The 12,888-nt window shown below is 36.0% G+C and overlaps 1 protein-coding gene across 2 annotated transcripts in view; it reads left to right on the top strand.

Annotated features, from left to right (window-relative positions):
• Positions 1–12,888, top strand: part of EPHA6 (EPH receptor A6) — an 839,145-nt gene that overhangs the window by 197,463 nt on the left and 628,794 nt on the right. The gene's annotated exons all lie outside the window — the stretch shown is intronic.

Here is a 12,888-nt window from a genome sequence, read left to right as displayed (position 1 = left end):
AATAAATAAATAAATAAATAAATATGCAAATATGGAACACATAAGTAATTCAATAAAACAAACATAATGACTGCCTAAGATGAGGCTTTATTATGACACTGTAGGTAAAGAGTTTATAAATTAATAGGAAAGCTTCGACAAGAAGATTTAGTTGTGCTGTGGGCAAATCTAAATTATTTTTGGCTGAGAGAATAAAACACTTAGAATGTAGTAATCGAGTAGTGACTTGATGGAAAGATAGGGTTTCGTAAGCAGGGACTGGAGTGAGAGATGTTGCGGGTGGAGGAAACTACATGTGAGCAAAGGCATAGAGGTGAAAAATTGAGAGACATATTCACAAATGGCTTGAATATATCATCCAGGGGTCAAATTAAAAGGATCATGAATGTCACATTATGTAGTTGTGCCTTTATTTGTTGAACAATGGCATTAAAGTTAGTTGAATGTAAAGATTATTCTTTCATTAGAATTTGGGATGTATTAGATTAGTGGGAGACTTCATGAGGAAGACAGTAGTTCCAGTAAAATGTGATGTGATTCTGAGCTGTGACATCGGTAATGGATGAGATTGATGGGAGAAAAACTGTAGGGGTCAAATCAGTAGAACTCTAACATGTATATACTGTACACAGGGCATCCATTCATTTGATACATATTTATTGATTGGCAGGTACTGAAGATAAAACAGTGAATAAAATCAGGCAAAAATCTGTGCTCTCAAAGAGCTTGTTTCTAGTGGGGAGAGACAGCTAATGAACAAAAAACACTAATAATGTATAATAAGTTAGGAAATAAATGTTATCGAGAGACACAAAGCAGTGAAGAGGGAATAGGAAGTGGGGGGAGGGGGCGCAGAAGACTGTGTATTTATATATAAAGTGGTCAGAAAAGGTGTGAAGGTGATATTTGAGTGAGGACATGGAAGAGGTGAGGGAAGCATCCCTAGAGGTATATGGGGAACACTTTTTCCTGGTAGAAGGAATGGCAAGAACAAATACCCTGAGGCAGAAGTAGGTTGGAAGAACATCAGGGCCAGTGGGACTGGGAGGATTGAATGATGGGAGACAAGGTCAGGGAGGTGCTGGAGAGCTACCTCCTGTCTAAGGCCAGTATAAGGGCTTTGGTTTTTACTCAGTGGGAGAAAGGATCCACTGGACAGCTTTCATCAGAGAAATGTCAGGATTTGATTTGTAGGTTAACAAGATCTCTGTGGCTACTGTGTCGAAAATAGGTTGAAGGTAACAGATTGGAAGCAGGGAGACTAGTTAGGAGGTTACTAGAATAAGCACCTGGGAGCAGTGAATCATTATCCTAGCAATTTAAGTTGGAGAAAGCATGGCTCTTAATGCTCTGTTAACAGAGCAATTAGGAAGAATACCAGATTTGTGGTAAAATAATGCACTTGTTGGGTCAGGTCGAATTTTAAGTGCAGGTAGTGCTTTCAAGTAGATTTATTAATCTAGATGTATAAGTCATTTGCACGCAGAGCTTATTAACCAGTATAGAACTTATTTGGATAACGTGCCTAGTGGAAAAAATCATTGGCATTAGGGGTAAATAAGGACAGCTATCTTTAAGTCATTTGAAAAGTGTCAGCAGACAAATCAGATATTTTCCTCTGCTAATTGACAAGTGATCTAGGACACTGAACTAGGTCAGGTTTGAGTCCAGAATCACTGAGAGGTTTGGATAAAAACCCTCCAAGTAAGTGTTAAATCCACGTGAGATCAGGAAGAGAGAGACTCAGATACAAAAGCAAATACTGTGTAGGAAAGATTCTGATTAGCCAGAAGATTTGATGCAAAAGGTGAGAAGAAGACATGCCAGAAGTAATTCAATCAATGAGTAAGTATACTGAGTAACTTTTTATTTGCTCTTGGGTTATATGTGACTCTGGCTAGGTTGTGTGTCAGAAGGTTAAAAGGCACAGCCAGTAGTAAGCCTCGGGGTAAGTGTAAAAGCCCAAATAATATGGGTTGTTGTGAAATTTCAGTTGCATACCAGAAAGGATATGTTTCCCAAAAAATGGAGTGTGTTGCTTTGAGAAGCATTAAAAATTACCATTAGGCTAAAATGGAGGGCCCCATGTCAGAGATATTATTTTTAAGTGGAAATTCAGGCAGAGGTAAAGAAATATTGTTAACGATCTCTATATTAATCTCTAATTCTGAAACTATATGACTGTGAGACTGATACTTATTATATTGAGCACAAAGATTGCCTCTGATAGCTGCTGCTTTTTATGATTCTTTGTTTATTTGTCTAATTATAACTTCTCACAGCCTTAAACAGGAGAAACTAAAAGATTACTGTTCATTTGTTGGGTCCTACCCATACAGAGAACATAACCATGAAGGCATCAGCATTCTATCTTTCGGCCTGACTTTTTAGGAATAAAGTGGACTTTAAAATGTGATCCTCAGCATAACCTTGGAATTCACTCAGTAAATTTATGTAATAATATAAAACTTGAATTTACTTAGCTATGGTATGAGGAATCCCTTTGAATGAGGCTTCTGTTGATTGAAAATATAGATCTTGCCAGAAAGAATAAGTTTATCCTGGAAACATATTCTGTGATACTATTTCAGATAGGCTTGTCAGGACCCTCAGAGAAATGTGGAAATTGAGAATGGCAATACCCTACTGGAAGCAATCTGTGAAACAATTAATAAGCTATGTATCACTCATTTGTTTATCACTAAATAGCCTGAATAATTTTATTTCTACTGACGGTGTATCTTAAAAATGGCCACTGGGACATGTAGAATTTGGAAAGTGTCACTAGAGAGCTGCCTTTTTTTCTCTAATCAATTTTTGAACATAGAAATATTTGTTAAATCTACTCTTTAAAGAACTATAGTATGTACGTTGATGTGTGGCCCAGGGTTTCCGGTGCTTAAGGCCTGGCCCTTTCCCTCCAGGAATTACTATTTTGTAGAAGAGATAAAAATGTACACAACAGTTATAATTCAAGGTGCTATATGCTTTGTGTCATCTGAGTGACATACAAGTTATAGGAAGTCTGATATGCTTGTCACCTACATCAGAATAACCTAGAATACTTTTTAAAAATAAAATATCTGTTGGCCCTATCCAACTTAAAGCCATCAAACCAAAAATTCTGGGGTGATACTTAAGAATTTACATTTTAAAGCTCATTGGGTATTAGATATGGCACCCCAAAGTTACTGGTAAGTGCTATAGTAGTTCCTGGAGGGAGATCACTTCCAGTAATTCTCAATCTAGTCAAGTTCACTAATACAGTTAAAGATTCCCAAGCCTGGCTTCCATGGAAAGTTTTACTGTTACTTGGGCCTCACCCCCGGGAGATTCTGATATTATTCGAGATTGTTGTCTGGCTATGGTGTTATACATAGCCAGACATAACAGATGATATATTCCAAAAGTTATAGTTCGGTTATAAGGCCATTCATGATTTCATGTAGCTTATACTCTATCCATTAGTCACAGTGAACTACCTGCACACTCCAAAAGGATGATGGTCAAAGTAGTAGTGATGGTTAACATTTATTTTGTTATCATTATATGCCAAGTATTAATTTGTTTAATTCTCATGAAAACTCTATGAGGTAAAGTGTTATTATTATTCCCATTTTACAGATGAGAAACAAAGCTAAAGTGACTTGCCTCAGGCCACACAGCTGGTAAATGGCACAACTGGGTTTTGAACCCAACCAGTCTGGCTCTAGAGAGCACACTTTTAATATTATGTTACCCACATACACATTATACTCTCCTTACCCCTCTCTTACCTCATTGAGCTATGTCATATATTTTTACACTGCCTTGACATATCTTCTTCCCATCTCTTATATGATAAATTTTTACCACTTGCAGTTTACAGCTCAAATGTCACCTCCTACAGGATGTTTTCCTTACTTCCCTACCCTGAGAACTGATATTCTTGTTTTAGTAATTATCAGAAAGTCTTTATATATATATATATATATATATATATTTTTTTTTTTTGGTCTGTCCACATTAGTGTGTGAACTCCTTGAAGGAAAAGAGTGTGCTATATACGTTTCTGTAGTTGCCTTATCTATGTCTGGAATATAATAACTATTCAATACTTGTTGACTGAATGATTAAATGGAGGAATGCATCACTGAATATATGGGAAAGCAAAAGTGTATTTTGGTCTCATAAGTAAATTAAGTGAATTGATAAAGAGACAAAGCCAAAAATGCATCAGAAGCCATTATAAAGCTACTTGAATTCCTAACTGTGGAAGTTGGATTTCATTTGAGGATAGTGGGGGATTATTGAAGATTTTAAATAAGGAAGTCACATGATACATATTATTTCCACCAAGAAAACTTAATTGTAAACCCAGGAGGACCACCTGGGAAATCCTGTAAATAAGTCTTAACATCTCAAATCATCCTGGATACAATTTTATCCCTATCTAAGGAGGTCTACCTCCGTCTAACCAAAGGCACACTGCGACTTGTGATGGGGGATGAAAGTGAGGAAAATGTGAGGAATGAAGGAATGATGCTAAGTCCATATCCAAGAGGTGTGATAAGGCCACAAAGTGTAAAAGGACTTGCAAGTACAGCAGTCAGGAAGGTAGGGCACATGTTGCAAGAGAAATAAGAGTAATTCAGAACAGAAGACAGGAAAATCATCCATGAAAAAGGTCTACTTTCTTAAAAATTTTAATTTTTTAGTTGAAACATAGTTTACATACAATATTATGTTAATTTCAGGTATACCAGGTAATGATTCGATTTGACGTTTACATACATTATGAAATGATCATCATGATAAGTCTAGTAGCCATCTGTGCTCATATAAAGTTATTAAAATATTATTGACCATATGCCTCATGCAGTGTATTACATCCCCATGACTTATTTTATAACTGGAAGTTTGTACCTCTTAACCCTCTTCACCTATTTCACCCAGCCTCTCCTCCCTCCTGGCAAACATCTGTTTGTTCTTTGTACCTGTGAGTCTGTTTTCATTTCATTTTGTTTGTTTGTTTGGTTTTTTAGAGTCAACATGTAAGTGAGATCATGCGATACTTGTTTTTGTCTGACTTATTCCACTTAGCATAACATACTCTAGATCCATTCATGTTGTCACAAATGGCACAATTTCTTTTTTTATGGCTGAGTAATATTCCATTGTGTATATATACTATATCGTTTTTTATCCATTTGTCTAATGAAGGACATATAGGTTGCTTTCATATCTTGACTATTGTAAATAATGCTGCAGTGAACATAGGGGTGCATATATCTTTTCGAATTAGTGTTCTCGTTTTCTTCAGGTAAATATCCAGAAGTGAAATTGCTGGATCATCCAAAATGGATTAAAAACTTAAATGTAAGCCCTTACACCATAAAACTTCTAGAAGAAAGCATAGGCAGTATGCTCTTTGACATTGGTCTAAGCAATACTTTTTTGGATCTGCCTCCTTAAGGAAGGCGAACAAAAGCAAAAATAAACAAATGGGACTACATTAAACTTAAAAGCTTTTGCACAATGAAGGAAACCAGCAACAAAACAGAAAAGCAACCTACTCACTGAATGGGAGAAGGTATTTATAAATCCAATAGGGGGTTAATACCCAGACTATATGAAGAACTCATACAACCTAATATCAAAAAATCAAACCACCCAATTAAAAACTGGACAGAGGACCTGAATAGAAATTTTTCCAAATAAGACATATAGATGGCCAACAGACACATGCAAAGATGCTCAACACTGCTAACCAGCAGGGAAATGCAAATCAAAACCATAATGAGATTACCACCTCACACGTGTAAGAATGGCTATCATTAAAAAAACAACAAATAACAAGTGTTGGTGAAGATGTGGAGGAAAGGGAACCCTTGTGCACTGTTGGTGGGATGTAAATTGGTGCAGCCAGTATGGAAAACAAGTTCCTCAAGAAATCAAAAGTAACAAAAGGTCTGCTTTTAGCTGAAGTTGGGTGAATGGTAAGGGGGAAATCCTGGGGATTTAAGGAACGTGGAATTACTGGTAGCAGTGAAAGGAGTGTTTTCTGAAGGTGAACCTGGCAGCAGTGTACAGGATAGTGTAGAGCAACGGTTGGCAACCTGGAGAGCTAAGAATGATTTTTACATTTTTAAATGGTTGAAAAAAATTTTTAAAGAACATTTAATGACATGTGAACATTATACAAAATTCAGATTTAAATGACCATAAATACAGTTATATTGGGAAACAACCATGATCATTCATTTAAGTATTGTTTATGGCCCTTTCACTTGCATTACAATGGCAGGGATGAGAGTTGCAGTAGAGACACAGATGGCCCACAAAGCATAAATATTATCTGGCCCTTCAGTTTGGTAAAAGTGGAAAAGTTAAAAGCAGAGATCAATTAGGAGCCCTTCCTAGGGTGGGAGCCTTACAATAGGGTATTAACAGTAGCCTCTGAATAAAATAATAAAGATTTTATCATGCATCCTTCTTAAGTTGAATCTATTGAAAGTAATGTCATCTCAGGGCATAAATGGCAAGGGGTGTAGAGCACAAGAGAAGAGTTAAGAGTGGAGAGTTAGGATAAGGGCAGGGGTTCTGTATAGAGTAGACTTGTGGGTAATCTGATCTGAAGGAGCACTAGGAAGCCAGATTTGAACAGAGTAGTGGGACCAGGAAGCAGTGAATGCTTTGGAATGGGCACATGTGCTAGTAATAAGGTAGAACCAGTAAGTGAGCCAGAATTGGACTTAAAGGAGACGATAGGAGGTAGTTTCTTGACCAGAGTAGGCACCTAATAAATGATTACTAAAGTGACTAAACTGGAACTGATCAGGCAGTAAAGCAATGTTGAAATCCAGGGAGACCATGGAGAGTAAGCAACCAAGAACCCAGAAAGGCTGTGCGAAAGTGGACACATTCCAAGAAGCCTGGGTTCAGGGGGCTAGCAGCAGTTAGCCTTAATACTGAGCTACTACTTCCTAAGCAACTTGCATTTGCAAGACACTCAGTGCATTTTCACAGGTTATGTAGACCCCTTACATTAATCTGGCAATGTAAGTTGGACAGACATTATGCCTTCCATTTTACATTTATTATAATGGAGAATTATGAGTATCTCTCCAGAGGCAGATTTACTATGTAGCTACCAAAGTTTAAGTTTCAGGGTCTCTCATTTTCATGGGTTCCTTCCCAGGCCCTGGTGACTTTATCTTAAAGGAAACCTCAAATTATGTAATTTTCAGGACCAAAAAAATCTTGATCTGCCTTTGTGTTTACCTAACCTAGATGGCTGCGGTTGGAACTTCAAATTCAGTGTTCTTTCTGCTGTACCTTGCTGTGTGTGTGTGTGTGTGTGTGTATGTGTGTACATGTCCATGTGTGTTTGTATTTAAAGTTTCCAGCTTTCACTGTAACTGAGTAGTTATTGTGAGTACATTTTTTCTTTCTTTTCATAAATGTTTCCAAGGATAATGAGATTTTACCTCCTCCTCTCATTGCCCTCTCTACCATTTTTCATTTTTGATATTATTTTTTTTTATTTTCCTCTTTGGGAAATAATGAGGATGATTCTGATTAGCTATGTTTTTTTAAAAACTGTATCTAAATTGCATATCCTTACATGATTCTAAGTAGTTGAATGGGAACTGGGCTGACACATTTAATCTACTTTCCTCCTACAAAATGTTGCAGACTAACTCTTAAAAAGCACCAAATCAGAGATACACTCTAGAGCAACCTTCATCAGAATGGCTTGACTACTTATTAAAAATGCAAGTTCTTGTGTCTTAGCCAAATCCTACTGAACCTGAACCTCTGAGGATGTTGACTGGGGATATGCATTTTTACCAAACTTCCCAAGTGATTCTTACTCACATTAAAATTTGAGAACATGGGCTTATATATAACCTACCTTATTTAAGTCCTAGGAGTGTTGCAAATGTATTATGATGTAGTTGCTAAGAATAAAAGGATATTCTTCATCCATAGAGGGAACTTGGGAAATCTTAGCTTAAAAACCTCTACTAATTAAGATTCATAAGTAGAAATGGTTAGTTTATAGAAAGACTTTTCCCTGGGTCATGAATTTTTAGAAAGGTTTATAATCTTTCAGGAATTAGATTCATCTGGAAATACACAAGGGTTTGCCAACTGACACTAAAATGAACAGCTGAGTGCTTGAGTGTGGTAAGAGACATTAAGAAAGCAGAATGAGTTGTTAGATAAAATGTAATGTTGGGGAAAAATTGTCCTCCAGGCGTCTATTTCCTTATAAAATACTTGAAAATGATTTCTTCTAAAAACAAATCATTTATGAACTTTTTCAAAACTATAATTATGTTAAATAGCATTATGGTCTTTTTCCTTTTGTGCTTCTTTGATTTCTCTGTTTTTAAATAAAAATAATATATTTCCTAAGGGATGACAATACCGAAAAGTATAGTACTTAAAAATACAGCGAGGGTTAAGAATGGAGCAATCCTAGAAAAGTCAATTTTGCATTTTAACTTGGGAAAGTTTTGATATGACATAATTAAATATGGTATTTTAATTTGCAAATTAATTTTCTGTGCAACTTAGAATATATACTTATAATATGATATTCCTAGTATTATTAACACTTTCTTATACAAAATACATTTAATACAACTGTAACCAGAATGCCACCCTTCCAATACCTCAATTATTTAGAGAAAATTCAGATCAATACTTCACACAAATATTTGGAGATATTATTCATCTCATGATAGTTGATATAATCACTGGAATAGACGATGCAGCATCCCAGAACTACCTTAAATCCATTTTAGCTGTTGTATAATCCAGTATGCCTGGAATAGCCGCAATTAACACCTCTTATCCCAGCCCACTTATTAGTAGTGCCCCTTTCACTGTGAGTTAACTTGCTTTAGATAACAAATTATATGCTGACCCTAAATTTGACATTCTTATATACTGGTAGGTAAAAGCTCCTTCTCTCATTTAAACATTCTCACAAATCCTTTCTCTCATCACTATCCCATGATAGATCATAGAAGCACTGCCACAAGAGGCGCGATACATGGGTCTTCTAGTTTGACTTTCTCCCTCAGTTTGGAGATATTTGTGCTCATAAGTCTCATTACTTCTTGTTGGTTTTTGGCCTCTTGTGTTGCATAGCACCTTCTCAGAAGTGGCAAAATGTCTAGATAGATCTGTGCTACTCCTGTTTTGGTAAAAGGAGAATTGCTTGGACCTGGACCCTGCCTTCACACAAGCAAGCCCTGTACCAGTGGTGCAGATGAATATAAAAAGGATAGAAGTATTATAGCACAGTGGTTGAAAACTTAGACTGTGGAGTTAAACAGACCTGGGCTTGCAACCTGGTATCTTCACTTACTTGCTGTGTAATCTTGGCCAACTCATCCAAACACTCTAACCTTTGGTTTCTCTGTAAAATGGAAACATTAAAAGTCCTTCTTACAACTGATCCAGCCATCGGAGTGCCCTGGGACTCCCTCAGCCCCCACCCACCCCAGCTCCAGCTGTCTTTCCAAGGTGGATCTGGCATGGAGCTCCTCAAAACTCCCCACCAAGCTTATGCCCACTCCAGCTCCATCTGGCCTGCCAAAGCCTCCTGGCACACACAGTCTTCAGAGGGGATGCTCCTACATAAGACCACACCTTTAAGACTAGTAGAGGGACCTGTTTTGCCTGATTCATAGAAACAAACACAGAAAGCCAAAACAAAATGAGGATACAGAGGAATATGTTCCCCAAAAAGAATATATAAAATCCCAGATTAAAAAATCCGAATGAAACTGAAATATGTAATTCACCTGATAAAGAATTCCAAGAAGTGGTTATAAAAATGCTCCTCGAACTCAGGAGAAGAATGGAGGAACACAGTGAGAAATTCAGCAAAGAGATTAAAAATACAAGAAAGACCCAATCAGAGCTGAATAATACAATACATGAAATAAAAAATACACTAGAGGGAATCAACAGCAGATTGGATGATACAGAAGAATGGGTCAGCAATCTGGAAGACAGAATACTGTAAATCACCCAACAGAACAGGAAAAAGAAAAAAATAATTTAAAAAAATGAAGATATTTTTAGGGACCTTTGGGACAAGTGTACTAATGTTTACATTGTAAGTGTCCCAGAAGGAGGAAAGAGAGAGAAAGGGGCAGAAAACTTATTTGAAGAAATAGTGGCTGAACATTTCTTAACCTGGGGAAGGAAAGAGATAACCAGATCCAGGAAGCACAGAGAGTCTCAAGGTGAACCCAAAGAGACCAACAACAACACATATAATTAAAATAGCAAAAATTAAAGATAAAGAGAGAATTTTAAAGGCAGCAAGAGAAAAACAACTAGTCACATACAAGGAAACCCTCACAATGTTATTAGCTGATTTTTCAGCAGAAACTTTGCAGGCAAGAAGGGAGTGGAATGAAACATTTAAAGTGATGAAAGGGAAAAACTTACAACCAAGAATACTTTACCCAGAAAGGTTATCATTCAGAATTAAAGGACAGATAAATAGTTTCCCAGATAAGTAAAAACTAAAGGAGTTGATCACCACTGAACTGGTCTTACAAGAAATATTAAAGGATCTTCTTTAAGAGGAAAATGAAAGCCCACTGCTGGTAATAAGAAAATATATGAAAGAAAAAAATCTCACTGTTAAAGCCAAATATATATAGTAAAGGCAGTAAATCAGCCAGTTTAAAAGCTAGTAAGAAGGGTAATAGACAAAAGTAGTAAAATTAACTATAGTTACAATAAGTAGTTAAGGGATACACAGAATAAAAATATGTAGAATATGATGTCAAAAACAGAAAACATGGAGGTGGGGAGTAAAAATATAGTGCTGTTAGACTGTATTCGAACTTAAGTGACTATCAGCTTAAAATAAACTGCTGTATATATAGGGTGATATATATGAACCTCATGGTAACCACAAACAGAAACCTACAATAGATACACAAAAAATAAAGAGAAAGGAACCCAAGCATAACACTAAAGGAAATCATCAAACCACAATGGAAGAGACTAAGAAGAAAGGAACAGAGAAATACTGTAAAAAAACAAACAACCCCCCCCACCAAAACCAAAAAAACCCAAAACAAACAATTAACAAAATGGCAATAAGTACATACCTATCAATAATCACTTTAAATGTAATTGGATGAAATGCTCCAATTGTAAGACATATGGGAGCTGAATGGATAAAAAGCAAGACCTATCTATATACTGCCTCCAAGAGACTTCAGATCTGAAGATATACCCTTCAGGGATAGAGAAAAGATATTCCATGCAAATGTAAAGAAAAAGAAAGCTGGGGTAGCAATACTCATATCAGACAAAATTGACTTTAAAACTAAGTCTGTTACAAGAGACAAGAAGGATGTTACATAATGATAAAGGGGTCAAGCCAAGAAAAGGATAAAACATTCATAAATCTGATGCACCTAACATAGGAGAACCTAGATATTTAAAGCATATAACACCAGACATAAAGGGAGAAATTAACGGTAGTATGATAATAGTAGGGGACTTTAATACCCCACTTACATCAATGGATAGATTATCCAGACAGAAACTCATAAGGAAATATTGGAAGAGTTAGAATAATTCCTGTTGGAATAAGGAAATATTGGCCTTAAATGACACTTTAGACCTGTTGGACTTAATATCCTTAAACAGGATATTCCATCTGCAAACTGCAGAACACATCCTTTTCAAGTGCACATGGAACATTCTCCTGGACAAGACCACATGTCATGCCTCAAAACAAGTCTCAAAAAATTTAAGAAGACCGAAGAAGTATAAGGCATCTTTTGCAACCACAGTGATATGAAACTATACATTAGTTACAAGAAGAGAACTGGAAGAAACACAAATATGTGGAGATTAATCACCATGCTGCTAAACCATCAGTGAGTCTACAAAGAAATCAAAGAAGAGATAAACATACCTGAAGACAAATGAAAATTGAAATACAATTTTCCAAAATCTATGGATACAACAAAAGCAGTTCTAAGAGGGAAGTTCATAGTGACATAGGCCCACCTCAAGAGAAATCTCAAATAAACAATTAAACCTTACACCTAAAGGAACTAGAGAAAACCACAAAGTCCAAAGTTGGTAGAGGGGAGGAAATAATAAAGAGCTGAGTGGAAATAGAGATTAAAAAAGAAAGAAAGAAAAGATCAATGAAAACTAAGAGCTGGTTCTTTGAAAAAATAAACAAAATTGATAAACCTTTTGACAGACTCATTAAGAAATAAATAGAAAGGGCCCAAATAAGTAAAATTGATAAACCTTTTGACAGACTCATTAAGAAATTGATAAACCTTTTGAGAGACTCATTAAGAAATAAATAGAAAGGGCCCAAATAAGTAAAATCAGAAATGAAAGAGAAGTTGCAACCAACACCACAGAACTACAAAGGATCATAAGTGATTACTACAAACAATTATATGCCAACAAATTGGACAACCTAGAAGAAATGGATAAATTCCTAAAAACATACAGTCTTCCAAGACTAAATCAGGAAAAAACAAAAAATCTGAACAGACCTATGACTAGTAAAGAAATTGAATTAGTAATCCAAAAACTCTCAACAAAGAAAAGTCTAGAATCAGACGGTTTCACAGGTGAATTTTACCAAACATTTAAAGAAGAGTTTATACCTAGTCTACTCAAACTATTGCCAAAAAAAAAAAAAACCATGAAGATGAAGGAATGCTTCCAAACTCATTCATCAAGGCCAGCATCATCCTGATAACAAAACCAGATAAAGACACCACCAAAAAAGGAGACAATTATAAGCCAGTATCACTGAGAAACATAGATGGAAAAATCTGTGACAAAATATTAGCAAACAAAATTCAATAATACATTAAAAGAATC

The sequence above is a fragment of the Eschrichtius robustus genome, chromosome 6 (assembly GCF_028021215.1).
Source record: "Eschrichtius robustus isolate mEscRob2 chromosome 6, mEscRob2.pri, whole genome shotgun sequence".
NCBI classification, from domain to species: Eukaryota; Metazoa; Chordata; class Mammalia; order Artiodactyla; family Eschrichtiidae; genus Eschrichtius; species Eschrichtius robustus.
This window is presented reverse-complemented; position numbering and strand designations above follow the sequence as displayed.